Raw genomic sequence first — 21232 nt, 5'->3', positions numbered from 1 at the left:
GCGAAGATTTCGAAAATTTTAGCGAAAAATAGCCGTCATTTCCTTCCCGTTGGAGATATTTCGACGTTTAAGCACTCGTTGAACTCCATTTCACAGTGCTAATGCAATGCAGAGCGCTTAAGCGTCGAAACAATCAAAATATCTCGCAAATCGCGAAGATTTCGAAAATTTTAGCGAAAAATAGCCGTCATTTCCTTCCCGTTGGAGATATTTCGACGTTTAAGCACTCGTTGAACTCCATTTCACAGTGCTAATGCAATGCACAACCATTTAAGCGTCGAAACAATCAAAATATCTCGCAAATCGCGATGATTTCGAAAATTTTGATGAAAAATAGCCGTCATTTCCTTCCCGTTGGAGATATTTCGACGTTTAAGCACTCGTTGAACTCCGTTTCACAGTGCTAATGCAATGCACAACCATCTAAGCGTCGAAACAATCAAAATATCTCGCAAATCGCGAAGATTTCGGAAATTTTAGCGAAAAATAGCCGTCATTTCCTTCCCGTTGGAGATATTTCGACGTTTAAGCACTCGTTGAACTCCATTTCACAGTGCTAATGCAATACACAACCATTTAAGCGTCGAAACAATCAAAATATCTCGCAAATCGCGAAGATTTCGAAAATTTTGATGAAAAATAGCCGTCATTTCCTTCCCGTTGGAGATATTTCGACGTTTAAGCACTCGTTGAACTCCATTTCACAGTGCTAATGCAATACACAACCATTTAAGCGTCGAAACAATCAAAATATCTCGCAAATCGCGAAGATTTCGAAAATTTTGATGAAAAATAGCCGTCATTTCCTTCCCGTTGGAGATATTTCGACGTTTAAGCACTCGTTGAACTCCATTTCACAGTGCTAATGCAATGCACAACCATTTAAGCGTCGAAACAATCAAAATATCTCGCAAATCGCGAAGATTTCGAAAATTTTAGCGAAAAATAGCCGTCATTTCCTTCCCGTTGGAGATATTTCGACGTTTAAGCACTCGTTGAACTCCATTTCACAGTGCTAATGCAATGCACAACCATTTAAGCGTCGAAACAATCAAAATATCTAGTAAATCGCGAAGATTTCGAAAATTTTAGCGAAAAATAGCCGTCATTTCCTTCCCGTTGGAGATATTTCGACGTTTAAGCACTCGTTGAACTCCATTTCACAGTGCTAATGCAATGCACAACCATTTAAGCGTCGAAACAATCAAAATATCTCGCAAATCGCGGAGATTTCGAAAATTTTGATGAAAAATAGCCGTCATTTCCTTCCCGTTGGAGATATTTCGACGTTTAAGCACTCGTTGAACTCCATTTCACAGTGCTAATGCAATGCACAACCATTTAAGCGTCGAAACAATCAAAATATCTCGCAAATCGCGAAGATTTCGAAAATTTTAGCGAAAAATAGCCGTCATTTCCTTCACGTTGGAGATATTTCGACGTTTAAGCACTCGTTGAACTCCATTTCACAGTGCTAATGCAATGCACAACCATTTAAGCGTCGAAACAATCAAAATATCTCGCAAATCGCGAAGATTTCGAAAATTTTGATGAAAAATAGCCGTCATTTCCTTCCCGTTGGAGATATTTCGACGTTTAAGCACTCGTTGAACTCCATTTCACAGTGCTAATGCAATGCACAACCACCTAAGCGTCGAAACAATCAAAATATCTCGCAAATCGCGAAGATTTCGGAAATTTTAGCGAAAAATAGCCGTCATTTCCTTCCCGTTGGAGATATTTCGACGTTTAAGCACTCGTTGAACTCCATTTCACAGTGCTAATGCAATACACAACCATTTAAGCGTCGAAACAATCAAAATATCTCGCAAATCGCGAAGATTTCGAAAATTTTGATGAGAAATAGCCGTCATTTCCTTCCCGTTGGAGATATTTCGACGTTTAAGCACTCGTTGAACTCCATTTCACAGTGCTAATGCAATACACAACCATTTAAGCGTCGAAACAATCAAAATATCTCGCAAATCGCGAAGATTTCGAAAATTTTGATGAAAAATAGCCGTCATTTCCTTCCCGTTGGAGATATTTCGACGTTTAAGCACTCGTTGAACTCCATTTCACAGTGCTAATGCAATGCACAACCATTTAAGCGTCGAAACAATCAAAATATCTCGCAAATCGCGAAGATTTCGAAAATTTTAGCGAAAAATAGCCGTCATTTCCTTCCCGTTGGAGATATTTCGACGTTTAAGCACTCGTTGAACTCCATTTCACAGTGCTAATGCAATGCACAGCGCTTAAGCGTCGAAACAATCAAAATATCTCGCAAATCGCGAAGATTTCGAAAATTTTAGAGAAAAATAGCCGTCATTTCCTTCCCGTTGGAGATATTTCGACGTTTAAGCACTCGCTGAACTCCATTTCACAGTGCTAATGCAATGCACAGCGCTTAAGCGTCGAAACTATCAAAATATCTCGCAAATCGCGAAGATTTCGAAAATTTTAGCGAAAAATAGCCGTCATTTCCTTCCCGTTGGAGATATTTCGACGTTTAAGCACTCGTTGAACTCCATTTCACAGTGCTAATGCAATGCAGAGCGCTTAAGCGTCGAAACAATCAAAATATCTCGCAAATCGCGAAGATTTCGAAAATTTTAGCGAAAAATAGCCGTCATTTCCTTCCCGTTGGAGATATTTCGACGTTTAAGCACTCGTTGAACTCCATTTCACAGTGCTAATGCAATACACAACCATTTAAGCGTCGAAACAATCAAAATATCTCGCAAATCGCGAAGATTTCGAAAATTTGGTGAAAAATAGCCGTCATTTCCTTCCCGTTGGAGATATTTCGACGTTTAAGCACTCGTTGAACTCCATTTCACAGTGCTAATGCAATGCACAACCATTTAAGCGTCGAAACAATCAAAATATCTCGCAAATCGCGAAGATTTCGAAAATTTTAGCGAAAAATAGCCGTCATTTCCTTCCCGTTGGAGATATTTCGACGTTTAAGCACTCGTTGAACTCCATTTCACAGTGCTAATGCAATGCACAGCGCTTAAGCGTCGAAACAATCAAAATATCTCGCAAATCGCGAAGATTTCGAAAATTTTAGAGAAAAATAGCCGTCATTTTCTTCCCGTTGGAGATATTTCGACGTTTAAGCACTCGCTGAACTCCATTTCACAGTGCTAATGCAATGCACAGCGCTTAAGCGTCGAAACTATCAAAATATCTCGCAAATCGCGAAGATTTCGAAAATTTTAGCGAAAAATAGCCGTCATTTCCTTCCCGTTGGAGATATTTCGACGTTTAAGCACTCGTTGAACTCCATTTCAATGTGCTAATGCAATGCATAGCGCTTAAGCGTCGAAACAATCAAAATATCTCGCAAATCGCGAAGATTTCGAAAATTTTGACGAAAAATAGCCGTCATTTCCTTCCCGTTGGAGATATTTCGACGTTTAAGCACTCGTTGAACTCCATTTCACAGTGCTAATGCAATGCACAACCATTTAAGCGTCGAAACAATCAAAATATCTCGCAAATCGCGAAGATTTCGGAAATATTAGCGAAAAATAGCCGTCATTTCCTTCCCGTTGGAGATATTTCGACGTTTAAGCACTCGTTGAACTCCATTTCACAGTGCTAATGCAATACACAACCATTTAAGCGTCGAAACAATCAAAATATCTCGCAAATCGCGAAGATTTCGAAAATTTTGATGAAAAATAGCCGTCATTTCCTTCCCGTTGGAGATATTTCGACGTTTAAGCACTCGTTGAACTCCATTTCACAGTGCTAATGCAATGCACAACCATTTAAGCGTCGAAACAATCAAAATATCTCGCAAATCGCGAAGATTTCGAAAATTTTAGCGAAAAATAGCCGTCATTTCCTTCCCGTTGGAGATATTTCGACGTTTAAGCACTCGTTGAACTCCATTTCACAGTGCTAATGCAATGCACAGCGCTTAAGCGTCGAAACAATCAAAATATCTCGCAAATCGCGAAGATTTCGAAAATTTTAGAGAAAAATAGCCGTCATTTCCTTCCCGTTGGAGATATTTCGACGTTTAAGCACTCGCTGAACTCCATTTCACAGTGCTAATGCAATGCACAGCGCTTAAGCGTCGAAACTATCAAAATATCTCGCAAATCGCGAAGATTTCGAAAATTTTAGCGAAAAATAGCCGTCATTTCCTTCCCGTTGGAGATATTTCGACGTTTAAGCACTCGTTGAACTCCATTTCAAAGTGCTAATGCAATGCATAGCGCTTAAGCGTCGAAACAATCAAAATATCTCGCAAATCGCGAAGATTTCGAAAAATTTAGGGAAAAATATCCGTCATTTCCTTCTCGTTGGAGATATTTCGACGTTTAAGCACTCGTTGAACTCCATTTCACAGTGCTAATGCAATGCACAACCATTTAAGCGTCGAAACAATCGAAATATCTCGCAAATCGCGAAGATTTCGAAAATTTTGACGAAAAATAGCCGTCATTTCCTTCCCGTTGGAGATATTTCGACGTTTAAGCACTCGTTGAACTCCATTTCACAGTGCTAATGCAATGCACAACCATTTAAGCGTCGAAACAATCAAAATATCTCGCAAATCGCGAAGATTTCGGAAATATTAGCGAAAAATAGCCGTCATTTCCTTCCCGTTGGAGATATTTCGACGTTTAAGCACTCGTTGAACTCCATTTCACAGTGCTAATGCAATGCACAACCATTTAAGCGTCGAAACAATCAAAATATCTCGCAAATCGCGAAGATTTCGAAAATTTTAGCGAAAAATAGCCGTCATTTCCTTCCCGTTGGAGATATTTAGACGTTTAAGCACTCGTTGAACTCCATTTCACAGTGCTAATGCAATGCACAGCGCTTAAGCGTCGAAACAATCAAAATATCTCGCAAATCGCGAAGATTTCGAAAATTTTAGCGAAAAATAGCCGTCATTTCCTTCCCGTTGGAGATATTTCGACGTTTAAGCACTCGTTGAACTCCATTTCACAGTGCTAATGCAATGCAGAGCGCTTAAGCGTCGAAACAATCAAAATATCTCGCAAATCGCGAAGATTTCGAAAATTTTAGCGAAAAATAGCCGTCATTTCCTTCCCGTTGGAGATATTTCGACGTTTAAGCACTCGTTGAACTCCATTTCACAGTGCTAATGCAATGCACAACCATCTAAGCGTCGAAACAATCAAAATATCTCGCAAATCGCGAAGATTTCGGAAATTTTAGCGAAAAATAGCCGTCATTTCCTTCCCGTTGGAGATATTTCGACGTTTAAGCACTCGTTGAACTCCATTTCACAGTGCTAATGCAATGCACAACCATTTAAGCGTCGAAACAATCAAAATATCTCGCAAATCGCGAAGATTTCGAAAATTTTGATGAAAAATAGCCGTCATTTCCTTCCCGTTGGAGATATTTCGACGTTTAAGCACTCGTTGAACTCCATTTCACAGTGCTAATGCAATGCACAACCATCTAAGCGTCGAAACAATCAAAATATCTCGCAAATCGCGAAGATTTCGGAAATATTAGCGAAAAATAGCCGTCATTTCCTTCCCGTTGGAGATATTTCGACGTTTAAGCACTCGTTGAACTCCATTTCACAGTGCTAATGCAATGCACAACCATTTAAGCGTCGAAACAATCAAAATATCTCGCAAATCGCGAAGATTTCGAAAATTTTAGCGAAAAATAGCCGTCATTTCCTTCCCGTTGGAGATATTTAGACGTTTAAGCACTCGTTGAACTCCATTTCACAGTGCTAATGCAATGCACAGCGCTTAAGCGTCGAAACAATCAAAATATCTCGCAAATCGCGAAGATTTCGAAAATTTTAGCGAAAAATAGCCGTCATTTCCTTCCCGTTGGAGATATTTCGACGTTTAAGCACTCGTTGAACTCCATTTCACAGTGCTAATGCAATGCAGAGCGCTTAAGCGTCGAAACAATCAAAATATCTCGCAAATCGCGAAGATTTCGAAAATTTTAGCGAAAAATAGCCGTCATTTCCTTCCCGTTGGAGATATTTCGACGTTTAAGCACTCGTTGAACTCCATTTCACAGTGCTAATGCAATGCACAACCATCTAAGCGTCGAAACAATCAAAATATCTCGCAAATCGCGAAGATTTCGGAAATTTTAGCGAAAAATAGCCGTCATTTCCTTCCCGTTGGAGATATTTCGACGTTTAAGCACTCGTTGAACTCCATTTCACAGTGCTAATGCAATACACAACCATTTAAGCGTCGAAACAATCAAAATATCTCGCAAATCGCGAAGATTTCGAAAATTTTGATGAAAAATAGCCGTCATTTCCTTCCCGTTGGAGATATTTCGACGTTTAAGCACTCGTTGAACTCCATTTCACAGTGCTAATGCAATGCACAACCATTTAAGCGTCGAAACAATCAAAATATCTCGCAAATCGCGAAGATTTCGAAAATTTTAGCGAAAAATAGCCGTCATTTCCTTCCCGTTGGAGATATTTCGACGTTTAAGCACTCGCTTAACTCCATTTCACAGAGCTAATGCAATGCACAGCGCTTAAGCGTCGAAACAATCAAAATATCTCGCAAATCGCGAAGATTTCGAAAATTTTAGAGAAAAATAGCCGTCATTTCCTTCCCGTTGGAGATATTTCGACGTTTAAGCACTCGCTGAACTCCATTTCACAGTGCTAATGCAATGCACAGCGCTTAAGCGTCGAAACTATCAAAATATCTCGCAAATCGCGAAGATTTCGAAAATTTTAGCGAAAAATAGCCGTCATTTCCTTCCCGTTGGAGATATTTCGACGTTTAAGCACTCGTTGAACTCCATTTCAAAGTGCTAATGCAATGCATAGCGCTTAAGCGTCGAAACAATCAAAATATCTCGCAAATCGCGAAGATTTCGAAAATTTTAGCGAAAAATATCCGTCATTTCCTTCTCGTTGGAGATATTTCGACGTTTAAGCACTCGTTGAACTCCATTTCACAGTGCTAATGCAATGCACAACCATTTAAGCGTCGAAACAATCAAAATATCTCGCAAATCGCGAAGATTTCGAAAATTTTGACGAAAAATAGCCGTCATTTCCTTCCCGTTGGAGATATTTCGACGTTTAAGCACTCGTTGAACTCCATTTCACAGTGCTAATGCAATGCACAACCATTTAAGCGTCGAAACAATCAAAATATCTCGCAAATCGCGAAGATTTCGGAAATATTAGCGAAAAATAGCCGTCATTTCCTTCCCGTTGGAGATATTTCGACGTTTAAGCACTCGTTGAACTCCATTTCACAGTGCTAATGCAATGCACAACCATTTAAGCGTCGAAACAATCAAAATATCTCGCAAATCGCGAAGATTTCGAAAATTTTAGCGAAAAATAGCCGTCATTTCCTTCCCGTTGGAGATATTTCGACGTTTAAGCACTCGTTGAACTCCATTTCACAGTGCTAATGCAATGCACAACCATTTAAGCGTCGAAACAATCAAAATATCTCGCAAATCGCGAAGATTTCGAAAATTTTGATGAAAAATAGCCGTCATTTCCTTCCCGTTGGAGATATTTCGACGTTTAAGCACTCGTTGAACTCCATTTCACAGTGCTAATGCAATGCACAACCATTTAAGCGTCGAAACAATCAAAATATCTCGCAAATCGCGAAGATTTCGAAAATTTTAGCGAAAAATAGCCGTCATTTCCTTCCCGTTGGAGATATTTCGACGTTTAAGCACTCGCTTAACTCCATTTCACAGAGCTAATGCAATGCACAGCGCTTAAGCGTCGAAACAATCAAAATATCTCGCAAATCGCGAAGATTTCGAAAATTTTAGAGAAAAATAGCCGTCATTTCCTTCCCGTTGGAGATATTTCGACGTTTAAGCACTCGCTGAACTCCATTTCACAGTGCTAATGCAATGCACAGCGCTTAAGCGTCGAAACTATCAAAATATCTCGCAAATCGCGAAGATTTCGAAAATTTTAGCGAAAAATAGCCGTCATTTCCTTCCCGTTGGAGATATTTCGACGTTTAAGCACTCGTTGAACTCCATTTCAAAGTGCTAATGCAATGCATAGCGCTTAAGCGTCGAAACAATCAAAATATCTCGCAAATCGCGAAGATTTCGAAAATTTTAGCGAAAAATATCCGTCATTTCCTTCTCGTTGGAGATATTTCGACGTTTAAGCACTCGTTGAACTCCATTTCACAGTGCTAATGCAATGCACAACCATTTAAGCGTCGAAACAATCAAAATATCTCGCAAATCGCGAAGATTTCGAAAATTTTGACGAAAAATAGCCGTCATTTCCTTCCCGTTGGAGATATTTCGACGTTTAAGCACTCGTTGAACTCCATTTCACAGTGCTAATGCAATGCACAACCATTTAAGCGTCGAAACAATCAAAATATCTCGCAAATCGCGAAGATTTCGGAAATATTAGCGAAAAATAGCCGTCATTTCCTTCCCGTTGGAGATATTTCGACGTTTAAGCACTCGTTGAACTCCATTTCACAGTGCTAATGCAATGCACAACCATTTAAGCGTCGAAACAATCAAAATATCTCGCAAATCGCGAAGATTTCGAAAATTTTAGCGAAAAATAGCCGTCATTTCCTTCCCGTTGGAGATATTTCGACGTTTAAGCACTCGTTGAACTCCATTTCACAGTGCTAATGCAATGCACAACCATTTAAGCGTCGAAACAATCAAAATATCTCGCAAATCGCGAAGATTTCGAAAATTTTGATGAAAAATAGCCGTCATTTCCTTCCCGTTGGAGATATTTCGACGTTTAAGCACTCGTTGAACTCCATTTCACAGTGCTAATGCAATGCACAACCATCTAAGCGTCGAAACAATCAAAATATCTCGCAAATCGCGAAGATTTCGGAAATTTTAGCGAAAAATAGCCGTCATTTCCTTCCCGTTGGAGATATTTCGACGTTTAAGCACTCGTTGAACTCCATTTCACAGTGCTAATGCAATACACAACCATTTAAGCGTCGAAACAATCAAAATATCTCGCAAATCGCGAAGATTTCGAAAATTTTGATGAAAAATAGCCGTCATTTCCTTCCCGTTGGAGATATTTCGACGTTTAAGCACTCGTTGAACTCCATTTCACAGTGCTAATGCAATGCACAACCATTTAAGCGTCGAAACAATCAAAATATCTCGCAAATCGCGAAGATTTCGAAAATTTTAGCGAAAAACAGCCGTCATTTCCTTCCCGTTGGAGATATTTCGACGTTTAAGCACTCGTTGAACTCCATTTCACAGTGCTAATGCAATGCACAGCGCTTAAGCGTCGAAACAATCAAAATATCTCGCAAATCGCGAAGATTTCGAAAATTTTAGAGAGAAATAGCCGTCATTTCCTTCCCGTTGGAGATATTTCGACGTTTAAGCACTCGCTGAACTCCATTTCACAGTGCTAATGCAATGCACAGCGCTTAAGCGTCGAAACAATCAAAATATCTCGCAAATCGCGAAGATTTCGAAAATTTTAGCGAAAAATAGCCGTCATTTCCTTCCCGTTGGAGATATTTCGACGTTTAAGCACTCGTTGAACTCCATTTCACAGTGCTAATGCAATGCACAACCATCTAAGCGTCGAAACAATCAAAATATCTCGCAAATCGCGAAGATTTCGGAAATATTAGCGAAAAATAGCCGTCATTTCCTTCCCGTTGGAGATATTTCGACGTTTAAGCACTCGTTGAACTCCATTTCACAGTGCTAATGCAATGCACAACCATTTAAGCGTCGAAACAATCAAAATATCTCGCAAATCGCGAAGATTTCGAAAATTTTAGCGAAAAATAGCCGTCATTTCCTTCCCGTTGGAGATATTTAGACGTTTAAGCACTCGTTGAACTCCATTTCACAGTGCTAATGCAATGCACAGCGCTTAAGCGTCGAAACAATCAAAATATCTCGCAAATCGCGAAGATTTCGAAAATTTTAGCGAAAAATAGCCGTCATTTCCTTCCCGTTGGAGATATTTCGACGTTTAAGCACTCGTTGAACTCCATTTCACAGTGCTAATGCAATGCAGAGCGCTTAAGCGTCGAAACAATCAAAATATCTCGCAAATCGCGAAGATTTCGAAAATTTTAGCGAAAAATAGCCGTCATTTCCTTCCCGTTGGAGATATTTCGACGTTTAAGCACTCGTTGAACTCCATTTCACAGTGCTAATGCAATGCACAACCATCTAAGCGTCGAAACAATCAAAATATCTCGCAAATCGCGAAGATTTCGGAAATTTTAGCGAAAAATAGCCGTCATTTCCTTCCCGTTGGAGATATTTCGACGTTTAAGCACTCGTTGAACTCCATTTCACAGTGCTAATGCAATACACAACCATTTAAGCGTCGAAACAATCAAAATATCTCGCAAATCGCGAAGATTTCGAAAATTTTGATGAAAAATAGCCGTCATTTCCTTCCCGTTGGAGATATTTCGACGTTTAAGCACTCGTTGAACTCCATTTCACAGTGCTAATGCAATGCACAACCATTTAAGCGTCGAAACAATCAAAATATCTCGCAAATCGCGAAGATTTCGAAAATTTTAGCGAAAAATAGCCGTCATTTCCTTCCCGTTGGAGATATTTCGACGTTTAAGCACTCGTTGAACTCCATTTCACAGTGCTAATGCAATGCAGAGCGCTTAAGCGTCGAAACAATCAAAATATCTCGCAAATCGCGAAGATTTCGAAAATTTTAGCGAAAAATAGCCGTCATTTCCTTCCCGTTGGAGATATTTCGACGTTTAAGCACTCGTTGAACTCCATTTCACAGTGCTAATGCAATGCACAACCATTTAAGCGTCGAAACAATCAAAATATCTCGCAAATCGCGAAGATTTCGAAAATTTTGATGAAAAATAGCCGTCATTTCCTTCCCGTTGGAGATATTTCGACGTTTAAGCACTCGTTGAACTCCATTTCACAGTGCTAATGCAATGCACAACCATCTAAGCGTCGAAACAATCAAAATATCTCGCAAATCGCGAAGATTTCGGAAATTTTAGCGAAAAATAGCCGTCATTTCCTTCCCGTTGGAGATATTTCGACGTTTAAGCACTCGTTGAACTCCATTTCACAGTGCTAATGCAATACACAACCATTTAAGCGTCGAAACAATCAAAATATCTCGCAAATCGCGAAGATTTCGAAAATTTTGATGAAAAATAGCCGTCATTTCCTTCCCGTTGGAGATATTTCGACGTTTAAGCACTCGTTGAACTCCATTTCACAGTGCTAATGCAATGCACAACCATTTAAGCGTCGAAACAATCAAAATATCTCGCAAATCGCGAAGATTTCGAAAATTTTAGCGAAAAATAGCCGTCATTTCCTTCCCGTTGGAGATATTTCGACGTTTAAGCACTCGTTGAACTCCATTTCACAGTGCTAATGCAATGCACAGCGCTTAAGCGTCGAAACAATCAAAATATCTCGCAAATCGCGAAGATTTCGAAAATTTTAGAGAGAAATAGCCGTCATTTCCTTCCCGTTGGAGATATTTCGACGTTTAAGCACTCGCTGAACTCCATTTCACAGTGCTAATGCAATGCACAGCGCTTAAGCGTCGAAACTATCAAAATATCTCGCAAATCGCGAAGATTTCGAAAATTTTAGCGAAAAATAGCCGTCATTTCCTTCCCGTTGGAGATATTTCGACGTTTAAGCACTCGTTGAACTCCATTTCAAAGTGCTAATGCAATGCATAGCGCTTAAGCGTCGAAACAATCAAAATATCTCGCAAATCGCGAAGATTTCGAAAATTTTAGCGAAAAATAGCCGTCACTTCCTTCTCGTTGGAGATATTTCGACGTTTAAGCACTCGTTGAACTCCATTTCACAGTGCTAATGCAATGCACAACCATTTAAGCGTCGAAACAATCAAAATATCTTGCAAATCGCGAAGATTTCGAAAATTTTGACGAAAAATAGCCGTCATTTCCTTCCCGTTGGAGATATTTCGACGTTTAAGCACTCGTTGAACTCCATTTCACAGCGCTAATGCAATGCACAACCATTTAAGCGTCGAAACAATCAAAATATCTCGCAAATCGCGAAGATTTCGGAAATATTAGCGAAAAATAGCCGTCATTTCCTTCCCGTTGGAGATATTTCGACGTTTAAGCACTCGTTGAACTCCATTTCACAGTGCTAATGCAATACACAACCATTTAAGCGTCGAAACAATCAAAATATCTCGCAAATCGCGAAGATTTCGAAAATTTTGATGAAAAATAGCCGTCATTTCCTTCCCGTTGGAGATATTTCGACGTTTAAGCACTCGTTGAACTCCATTTCACAGTGCTAATGCAATGCACAACCATTTAAGCGTCGAAACAATCAAAATATCTCGCAAATCGCGAAGATTTCGAAAATTTTAGCGAAAAATAGCCGTCATTTCCTTCCCGTTGGAGATATTTCGACGTTTAAGCACTCGTTGAACTCCATTTCACAGTGCTAATGCAATGCACAGCGCTTAAGCGTCGAAACAATCAAAATATCTCGCAAATCGCGAAGATTTCGAAAATTTTAGAGAAAAATAGCCGTCATTTCCTTCCCGTTGGAGATATTTCGACGTTTAAGCACTCGTTGAACTCCATTTCACAGTGCTAATGCAATGCACAACCATTTAAGCGTCGAAACAATCAAAATATCTCGCAAATCGCGAAGATTTCGAAAATTTTAGCGAAAAATAGCCGTCATTTCCTTCCCGTTGGAGATATTTCGACGTTTAAGCACTCGTTGAACTCCATTTCACTGTGCTAATGCAATGCACAGCGCTTAAGCGTCGAAACAATCAAAATATCTCGCAAATCGCGAAGATTTCGAAAATTTTAGAGAAAAATAGCCGTCATTTCCTTCCCGTTGGAGATATTTCGACGTTTAAGCACTCGTTGAACTCCATTTCACAGTGCTAATGCAATGCACAACCATTTCAGCGTCGAAACAATCAAAATATCTCGCAAATCGCGAAGATTTCGAAAATTTTAGCGAAAAATAGCCGTCATTTCCTTCCCGTTGGAGATATTTCGACGTTTAAGCACTCGTTGAACTCCATTTCACAGTGCTAATGCAATGCACAGCGCTTAAGCGTCGAAACAATCAAAATATCTCGCAAATCGCGAAGATTTCGAAAATTTTAGAGAAAAATAGCCGTCATTTCCTTCCCGTTGGAGATATTTCGACGTTTAAGCACTCGTTGAACTCCATTTCACAGTGCTAATGCAATGCACAACCATTTAAGCGTCGAAACAATCAAAATATCTCGCAAATCGCGAAGATTTCGAAATTTTGACGAAAAATAGCCGTCATTTCCTTCCCGTTGGAGATATTTCGACGTTTAAGCACTCGTTGAACTCCATTTCACAGTGCTAATGCAATGCACAGCGCTTAAGCGTCGAAACAATCAAAATATCTCGCAAATCGCGAAGATTTCGAAAATTTTAGCGAAAAATAGCCGTCATTTCCTTCCCGTTGGAGATATTTCGACGTTTAAGCACTCGTTGAACTCCATTTCAAAGTGCTAATGCAATGCACAGCGCTTAAGCGTCGAAACAATCAAAATATCTAGCAAATCGCGAAGATTTCGAAAATTTTGACGAAAAATAGCCGTCATTTCCTTCCCGTTGGAGATATTTCGACGTTTAAGCACTCGTTGAACTCCATTTCACAGTGCTAATGCAATGCACGGCGCTTAAGCGTCGAAACAATCAAAATATCTCGCAAATCGCGAAGATTTCGAAAATTTTGATGAAAAATAGCCGTCATTTCCTTCCCGTTGGAGATATTTCGACGCCTAAGCACTCGTTGAACTCCATTTCACAGTGCTAATGCAATGTGCAACCATTCAAGCGTCGAAACAATCAAAATATCTCGCAAATCGCGAAGATTTCGAAAATTTTGATGAAAAATAGCCGTCATTTCCTTCCCGTTGGAGATATTTCGACGTTTAAGCACTCGTTGAACTCCATTTCAAAGTGCTAATGCAATGCACAGCGCTTAAGCGTCGAAACAATCAAAATATCTAGCAAATCGCGAAGATTTCGAAAATTTTGACGAAAAATAGCCGTCATTTCCTTCCCGTTGGAGATATTTCGACGTTTAAGCACTCGTTGAACTCCATTTCACAGTGCTAATGCAATGCACGGCGCTTAAGCGTCGAAACAATCAAAATATCTCGCAAATCGCGAAGATTTCGAAAATTTTGATGAAAAATAGCCGTCATTTCCTTCCCGTTGGAGATATTTCGACGCCTAAGCACTCGTTGAACTCCATTTCACAGTGCTAATGCAATGTGCAACCATTCAAGCGTCGAAACAATCAAAATATCTCGCAAATCGCGAAGATTTCGAAAATTTTGATGAAAAATAGCCGTCATTTCCTTCCCGTTGGAGATATTTCGACCTTTAAGCACTCGTTGAACTCCATTTCACAGTGCTAATGCAATGCACAACCATTTAAGCGTCGAAACAATCAAAATATCTCGCAAATCGCGAAGATTTCGAAAATTTTAGCGAAAAATAGCCGTCATTTCCTTCCCGTTGGAGATATTTCGACGTTTAAGCACTCGTTGAACTCCATTTCACAGTGCTAATGCAATGCACAGAGCTTAAGCGTCGAAACAATCAAAATATCTCGCAAATCGCGAAGATTTCGAAAATTTTAGCGAAAAATAGCCGTCATTTCCTTCCCGTTGGAGATATTTCGACGTTTAAGCACTCGTTGAACTCCATTTCAAAGTGCTAATGCAATGCACAGCGCTTAAGCGTCGAAACAATCAAAATATCTAGCAAATCGCGAAGATTTCGAAAATTTTGACGAAAAATAGCCGTCATTTCCTTCCCGTTGGAGATATTTCGACGTTTAAGCACTCGTTGAACTCCATTTCACAGTGCTAATGCAATGCACAGCGCTTAAGCGTCGAAACAATCAAAATATCTCGCAAATCGCGAAGATTTCGAAAATTTTGATGAAAAATAGCCGTCATTTCCTTCCCGTTGGAGATATTTCGACGCCTAAGCACTCGTTGAACTCCATTTCACAGTGCTAATGCAATGTGCAACCATTCAAGCGTCGAAACAATCAAAATATCTCGCAAATCGCGAAGATTTCGTAAATTTTGACGAAAAATAGCCGTCATTTCCTTCCCGTTGGAGATATTTCGACGTTCAAGCACTCGTTGAACTCCATTTCACAGTGCTAATGCAATGCACAACCGTTTAAGCGTCGAAACAATCAACATATCTCGCAAATCGCGAAGATTTCGAAAATTTTAGCGAAAAATAGCCGTCATTTCCTTCCCGTTGGAGATATTTCGACGTTTAAGCACTCGTTGAACTCCATTTCACAGTGCTAATGCAATGCACAACCATTTACGCGTCGAAACAATCAAAATATCTCGCAAATCGCGAAGATTTCGAAAATTTTGATGAAAAATATCCGTCATTTCCTTCCCGTTGGAGATATTTCGACGTTTAAGCACTCGTTGAACTCCATTTCACAGTGCTAATGCAATGCACAGCGCTTAAGCGTCGAAACTATCAAAATATCTCGCAAATCGCGAAGATTTCGAAAATTTTGATGAAAAATATCCGTCATTTCCTTCCCGTTGGAGATATTTCGACGTTTAAGCACTCGTTGAACTCCATTTCACAGTGCTAATGCAATGCACAGCGCTTAAGCGTCGAAACTATCAAAATATCTCGCAAATCGCGAAGATTTCGAAAATTTTAGCGAAAAATAGCCGTCATTTCCTTCCCGTTGGAGATATTTCGACGTTTAAGCACTCGTTGAACTCCATTTCAAAGTGCTAATGCAATGCACAGCGCTTAAGCGTCGAAACAATCAAAATATCTAGCAAATCGCGAAGATTTCGAAAATTTTGACGAAAAATAGCCGTCATTTCCTTCCCGTTGGAGATATTTCGACGTTTAAGCACTCGTTGAACTCCATTTCACAGTGCTAATGCAATGCACAGCGCTTAAGCGTCGAAACAATCAAAATATCTCGCAAATCGCGAAGATTTCGAAAATTTTAGAGAAAAATAGCCGTCATTTCCTTCCCGTTGGAGATATTTCGACGTTTAAGCACTCGTTGAACTCCATTTCACAGTGCTAATGCAATGCACAGCGCTTAAGCGTCGAAACAATCAAAATATCTCGCAAATCGCGAAGATTTCGAAAATTTTAGCGAAAAATAGCCTTCATTTCCTTCCCGTTGGAGATATTTCGACGTTTAAGCACTCGTTGAACTCCATTTCACAGTGCTAATGCAATGCACAACCATTTACGCGTCGAAACAATCAAAATATCTCGCAAATCGCGAAGATTTCGAAAATTTTGATGAAAAATATCCGTCATTTCCTTCCCGTTGGAGATATTTCGACGTTTAAGCACTCGTTGAACTCCATTTCACAGTGCTAATGCAATGCACAGTGCTTAAGCGTCGAAACTATCAAAATATCTCGCAAATCGCGAAGATTTCGAAAATTTTAGCGAAAAATAGCCGTCATTTCCTTCCCGTTGGAGATATTTCGACGTTTAAGCACTCGTTGAACTCCATTTCAAAGTGCTAATGCAATGCACAGCGCTTAAGCGTCGAAACAATCAAAATATCTAGCAAATCGCGAAGATTTCGAAAATTTTGACGAAAAATAGCCGTCATTTCCTTCCCGTTGGAGATATTTCGACGCCTAAGCACTCGTTGAACTCCATTTCGCAGTGCTAATGCAATGTGCAACCATTCAAGCGTCGAAACAATCAAAATATCTCGCAAATCGCGAAGATTTCGTAAATTTTGACGAAAAATAGCCGTCATTTCCTTCCCGTTGGAGATATTTCGACGTTCAAGCACTCGTTGAACTCCATTTCACAGTGCTAATGCAATGCACAACCGTTTAAGCGTCGAAACAATCAACATATCTCGCAAATCGCGAAGATTTCGAAAATTTTAGCGAAAAATAGCCGTCATTTCCTTCCCGTTGGAGATATTTCGACGTTTAAGCACTCGTTGAACTCCATTTCACAGTGCTAATGCAATGCACAACCATTTACGCGTCGAAACAATCAAAATATCTCGCAAATCGCGAAGATTTCGAAAATTTTGATGAAAAATATCCGTCATTTCCTTCCCGTTGGAGATATTTCGACGTTTAAGCACTCGTTGAACTCCATTTCACAGTGCTAATGCAATGCACAGCGCTTAAGCGTCGAAACTATCAAAATATCTCGCAAATCGCGAAGATTTCGAAAATTTTAGCGAAAAATAGAAGTCATTTCCTTCCCGTTGGAGATATTTCGACGTTTAAGCACTCGTTGAACTCCATTTCAAAGTGCTAATGCAATGCACAGCGCTTAAGCGTCGAAACAATCAAAATATCTAGCAAATCGCGAAGATTTCGAAAATTTTGACGAAAAATAGCCGTCATTTCCTTCCCGTTGGAGATATTTCGACGTTTAAGCACTCGTTGAACTCCATTTCACAGTGCTAATGCAATGCACGGCGCTTAAGCGTCGAAACAATCAAAATATCTCGCAAATCGCGAAGATTTCGAAAATTTTGATGAAAAATAGCCGTCATTTCCTTCCCGTTGGAGATATTTCGACACCTAAGCACTCGTTGAACTCCATTTCACAGTGCTAATGCAATGTGCAACCATTCAAGCGTCGAAACAATCAAAATATCTCGCAAATCGCGAAGATTTCGAAAATTTTGATGAAAAATAGCCGTCATTTCCTTCCCGTTGGAGATATTTCGACGTTTAAGCACTCGTTGAACTCCATTTCACAGTGCTAATGCAATGCACAACCATTTAAGCGTCGAAACAATCAAAATATCTCGCAAATCGCGAAGATTTCGAAAATTTTAGCGAAAAATAGCCGTCATTTCCTTCCCGTTGGAGATATTTCGACGTTTAAGCACTCGTTGAACTCCATTTCACAGTGCTAATGCAATGCACAGCGCTTAAGCGTCGAAACAATCAAAATATCTCGCAAATCGCGAAGATTTCGAAAATTTTAGCGAAAAATAGCCGTTATTTCCTTCCCGTTGGAGATATTGCGACGTTTAAGCACTCCTTGAACTCCATTTCACAGTGCTAATGCAATGCACAGCGCTTAAGCGTCGAAACAATCAAAATATCTCGCAAATCGCGAAGATTTCGAAAATTTTGATGAAAAATATCCGTCATTTCCTTCCCGTTGGAGATATTTCGACGTTTAAGCACTCGTTGAACTCCATTTCACAGTGCTAATGCAATGCACAGCGCTTAAGCGTCGAAACTATCAAAATATCTCGCAAATCGCGAAGATTTCGAAAATTTTAGCGAAAAATAGCCGTCATTTCCTTCCCGTTGGAGATATTTCGACGTTTAAGCACTCGTTGAACTCCATTTCAAAGTGCTAAGGCAATGCACAGCGCTTAAGCGTCGAAACAATCAAAATATCTAGCAAATCGCGAAGATTTCGAAAATTTTGACGAAAAATAGCCGTCATTTCCTTCCCGTTGGAGATATTTCGACGTTTAAGCACTCGTTGAACTCCATTTCACAGTGCTAATGCAATGCACGGCGCTTAAGCGTCGAAACAATCAAAATATCTCGCAAATCGCGAAGATTTCGAAAATTTTGATGAAAAATAGCCGTCATTTCCTTCCCGTTGGAGATATTTCGACGCCTAAGCACTCGTTGAACTCCATTTCACAGTGCTAATGCAATGTGCAACCATTCAAGCGTCGAAACAATCAAAATATCTCGCAAATCGCGAAGATTTCGAAAATTTTGATGAAAAATAGCCGTCATTTCCTTCCCGTTGGAGATATTTCGACGTTTAAGCACTCGTTGAACTCCATTTCACAGTGCTAATGCAATGCACAACCATTTAAGCGTCGAAACAATCAAAATATCTCGCAAATCGCGAAGATTTCGAAAATTTTAGCGAAAAATAGCCGTCATTTCCTTCCCGTTGGAGATATTTCGACGTTTAAGCACTCGTTGAACTCCATTTCACAGTGCTAATGCAATGCACAGCGCTTAAGCGTCGAAACAATCAAAATATCTCGCAAATCGCGAAGATTTCGAAAATTTTAGAGAAAAATAGCCGTCATTTCCTTCCCGTTGGAGATATTTCGACGTTTAAGCACTCGTTGAACTCCATTTCACAGTGCTAATGCAATGCACAACCATTTAAGCGTCGAAACAATCAAAATATCTCGCAAATCGCGAAGATTTCGAAAATTTTGACGAAAAATAGCCGTCATTTCCTTCCCGTTGGAGATATTTCGACGTTTAAGCACTCGTTGAACTCCATTTCACAGTGCTAATGCAATGCACAGCGCTTAAGCGTCGAAACAATCAAAATATCTCGCAAATCGCGAAGATTTCGAAAATTTTAGCGAAAAATAGCCGTCATTTCCTTACCGTTGGAGATATTTCGACGTTTAAGCACTCGTTGAACTCCATTTCACAGTGCTAATGCAATGCACAACCATTTAAGCGTCGAAACAATCAAAATATCTCGCAAATCGCGAAGATTTCGAAAATTTTAGCGAAAAATAGCCGTCATTTCCTTCCCGTTGGAGATATTTCGACGTTTAAGCACTCGTTGAACTCCATTTCACAGTGCTAATGCAATGCACAGCGCTTAAGCGTCGAAACAATCAAAATATCTCGCAAATCGCGAAGATTTCGAAAATTTTAGAGAAAAATAGCCGTCATTTCCTTCCCGTTGGAGATATTTCGACGTTTAAGCACTCGTTGAACTCCATTTCACAGTGCTAATGCAATGCACAACCATTTAAGCGTCGAAACAATCAAAATATCTCGCAAATCGCGAAGATTTCGAAAATTTTGACGAAAAATAGCCGTCATTTCCTTCCCGTTGGAGATATTTCGACGTTTAAGCACTCGTTGAACTCCATTTCACAGTGCTAATGCAATGCACAGCGCTTAAGCGTCGAAACAATCAAAATATCTCGCAAATCGCGAAGATTTCGAAAATTTTAGCGAAAAATAGCCGTCATTTCCTTCCCGTTGGAGATATTTCGACGTTTAAGCACTCGTTGAACTCCATTTCACAGTGCTAATGCAATGCACAACCATTTACGCGTCGAAACAATCAAAATATCTCGCAAATCGCGAAGATTTCGAAAATTTTGATGAAAAATATCCGTCATTTCCTTCCCGTTGGAGATATTTCGACGTTTAAGCACTCGTTGAACTCCATTTCACAGTGCTAATGCAATGCACAGAGCTTAAGCGTCGAAACTATCAAAATATCTCGCAAATCGCGAAGATTTCGAAAATTTTAGCGAAAAATAGCCGTCATTTCCTTCCCGTTGGAGATATTTCTACGTTTAAGCACTCGTTGAACTCCATTTCACAGTGCTAATGCAATGCACAACCATTTACGCGTCGAAACAATCAAAATATCTCGCAAATCGCGAAGATTTCGAAAATTTTGATGAAAAATATCCGTCATTTCCTTCCCGTTGGAGATATTTCGACGTTTAAGCACTCGTTGAACTCCATTTCACAGTGCTAATGCAATGCACAGCGCTTAAGCGTCGAAACTATCAAAATATCTCGCAAATAGCGAAGATTTCGAAAATTTTAGCGAAAAATAGCCGTCATTTCCTTCCCGTTGGAGATATTTCGACGTTTAAGCACTCGTTGAACTCCATTTCAAAGTGCTAATGCAATGCACAGCGCTTAAGCGTCGAAACAATCAAAATATCTAGCAAATCGCGAAGATTTCGAAAATTTTGACGAAAAATAGCCGTCATTTCCTTCCCGTTGGAGATATTTCGACGTTTAAGCACTCGTTGAACTCCATTTCACAGTGCTAATGCAATGCACAACCATTTACGCGTCGAAACAATCAAAATATCTCGCAAATCGCGAAGATTTCGAAAATTTTGATGAAAAATATCCGTCATTTCCTTCCCGTTGGAGATATTTCGACGTTTAAGCACTCGTTGAACTCCATTTCACAGTGCTAATGCAATGCACGGCGCTTAAGCGTCGAAACAATCAAAATATCTCGCAAATCGCGAAGATTTCGAAAATTTTGATGAAAAATAGCCGTCATTTCCTTCCCGTTGGAGATATTTCGACGCCTAAGCACTCGTTGAACTCCATTTCACAGTGCTAATGCAATGTGCAACCATTCAAGCGTCGAAACAATCAAAATATCTCGCAAATCGCGAAGATTTCGTAAATTTTGACGAAAAA

Source organism: Bombus huntii, chromosome 3, assembly GCF_024542735.1.
Source record: "Bombus huntii isolate Logan2020A chromosome 3, iyBomHunt1.1, whole genome shotgun sequence".
NCBI classification, from domain to species: Eukaryota; Metazoa; Arthropoda; class Insecta; order Hymenoptera; family Apidae; genus Bombus; species Bombus huntii.
This window is presented reverse-complemented; position numbering follows the sequence as displayed.